The following is a 2,846-nucleotide window of genomic DNA, read 5'->3' on the forward strand; positions in this document are numbered from 1 at the left end:
TAATGGCAGTAATACAAGAACAGCAAAAGAAACAAGAATTGTTTTTGAATTTCGCGCAAAGCTACACGAGGGCTATCTGCGCTAGCCGTCCCTAATTTAGCAGTGTAAGACTAGAGGGAAGACAGCTAGTCATCACCACCCACCGCCAACTCTTGGGCTACTCTTTTACCAACGAATAGTGGGATTGACCGTCACATTATAATGCCCCCACGGCTGAAAGGGCGAGCATGTTTGGTGTGACGGGGATTCGAACCCGCGACCCTCGGATTGTGAGTCGAGCGCCCTAACCACCTGGCCATGCCGGGCGAAACAAGAAGAACGAGAAAATAAACAAGAAGAGAGACTACAGCAGTGGTTGGAGGAGAAAGAAAATAAACAAGAAAGATTACAGCAGTTGTTGGAGGAAAAAGAAAAGAAACAAGAATAGAGATTACAGCAATTGTTGGAGGAAAAGAAAATAACAAGAAGATAGACAAAAGCAATGGTTGGAGGAGAAAAAAAGAAACAAGAAGAGAAGCTACAGCAGTGGTTGGAGGAGAAAGAAAATAAACAAGAAGAAAGATTACAGCAGTTGTTGGAGGAAAAAGAAAAGAAACAACAATAGAGATTACAGAAATTGTTGGAGGAAAAGAAAATAAACAAGAAGAGAGACAACAGCAATGGTTGGAGGAGAAAAAAAGAAACAAGAAGAGAAGCTACAGCAGTGGTTGGAGAAGAAAGAAAATGAACAAGAAGAGAGAATACAGCAGTGAATGGAGGAGAAAGAAAATAAACAAGAAGAGAGACTATATCAGTGACAAGAAAACCAGCACCAGTGGCACTGGAAGAAGAAACGAAACAAGAAAAACGAGAAAAGAAAGAGGAAGAAAGTCTCCAACAATTGAGAGAAAGCCAGAGTACACAAATGGAAAATATTAGTAAATTTCAAAGCCAATTAAATACATTAAAGAAAGATTTATTGTCTTTTACACAAAGAGGATACATTGACCATCGACTTAATCAGCCCCAGTCAATGGCAAGCCCCTTCCAGAAGCCGCAGCTAAACCCTAATGCAGACATCTTCGGTCCTGCCAGAAGTGACATTCCAGACACGAGTGTCAGCAATAGGGGTGAACTAGTACGAAGGAAGCCACAGGAATTCGATGGGAAGGCACAATGGGAAGCAAATAGAGCACAATTTGAGCTACTGACAGAAATGAATGGATGGACAAAGGAGCAGAAAGCAGTGTACCTGGCAACAAGCCTGAAGGAACACCACTCTAGAGCTCAGGTATGGAACTCAAAATCAGTCTGAAGTCTACAGGGCTAGGTTTAGAACGAGAGTCCGTGCTACATGGGAGAGCCTGCAAGAGCTGGCACAGGATTTGGAAAGTATGACACACAAGGCCTACCCAACTGCACCACCCAATGTCCTCAAGCTGTTGATGAGGGATCAGTTTGTAAATGCCTTGGACAGCCCACAACTGAAGATACAAATAAAGCAAGCACACCCCTCTACTATGCAGGATGCAATAGTCAGAGCTCTTGAATTCGAATCCTACGTTAAGTCCAGCACATAGGTACCAAGGTTGGTACAGTCATCAGGATTCAAGGTCAGTAGAGGGCAGCTTTTGGAGAAGTTTGGGGGACTTTGCTGGCACTGTAACAAACCTGGGCCATTAGAGAGCTCAATGCCAACAACTTCAAAACAGGAAGATGCCACAGCTGGAAAGGCTGCTACCCAGAAAGATTGTTGGAACTGTGGAGAGCAATGTGGAGCCAGTGTAAGAAGTATACTACTAATAAGTCAGCTTTGGGATACCAGTAGTGGTTGGTGCTGAGGGTCACCCACCAACCCCCATCGTAAAAGTCCCAACAGCTAGGTGTAAAATGGCAAGTATACATAGTGTCTACATGACAGGAAAGCTGGAACGCCAAATGTGCACCTTTGTCATAGATTTTGCATCTCAGCAAACCCTTGTGAGTATCAAGGTGCTAGATCACAAAGGAGTTCCAGAAGCCATACAAAAGCTCTGGACCAGTATGGGTAACTATTGAGCTCATAGGCATGAAGGACAGACACAAAGTATACTTGGCTGACATTGAAGACCAATGCATATTAGGGTTGGACTACTTACTACATAGGAAGTGTGTAGTTAACTTCAATAAAATGACGATTGGGAACAACTAAGGCCAAATTCCGCTAAGTGTTAAGAGAGAGGTTGAACTAACCAGGTGTCATCAAGTTGAAGTCAAGGTAATTAAGAAGTTGATGATGGTGAAGTGGAACCAAGTATAGATATTAAATCAGAGCAGGAGAAAGACCAATATATGAAGCCAATAATTGATTTCCTACAAGCAAGTGTTTTGCACCATACTTGGGAGAAGGTGTCTAGGTAAGTCCTGTGACAAAGAAAAATTGAGCACAATGGGACCAGTTGAAGCTTGAAGATTGTATTCTTCTCCAGAGATGGGAAACTGCAGATGGAAAGGTGACGACCTGGCAAACAGTTATACTGAAAAAGTTATGAGAAGCTGTGCTGCATCAATCCCATGATAGTCTAACAGGAGGACATCTTGGAGTTAAGAAGACATTGACTCACCAACAACAGAGATTTTACTGGATAGGTATGAGGCAAGAGACGTGCTCCAATGAAGTTATATCCAGTTGGTGCACCAATGGAAAGACTAGCCATTGACATTGCTAGTCCTTTGCCTCAAACTCGTGCTGGAAACAAGTACATTTGTGTGGTGATGGATTATTTCACCAAGTGGCTCGAGGCATATTCACTACAAAATCAGGAAGCTTCGGCTATTAGTGATTTCTTCTTCAGGTTTGGTTTGCCATACGAACTGTATTCATATTA

Source organism: Limulus polyphemus, unplaced genomic scaffold (genome assembly GCF_000517525.1).
Source record: "Limulus polyphemus unplaced genomic scaffold, Limulus_polyphemus-2.1.2 Scaffold3487, whole genome shotgun sequence".
Classification (NCBI taxonomy): Eukaryota; Metazoa; Arthropoda; class Merostomata; order Xiphosura; family Limulidae; genus Limulus; species Limulus polyphemus.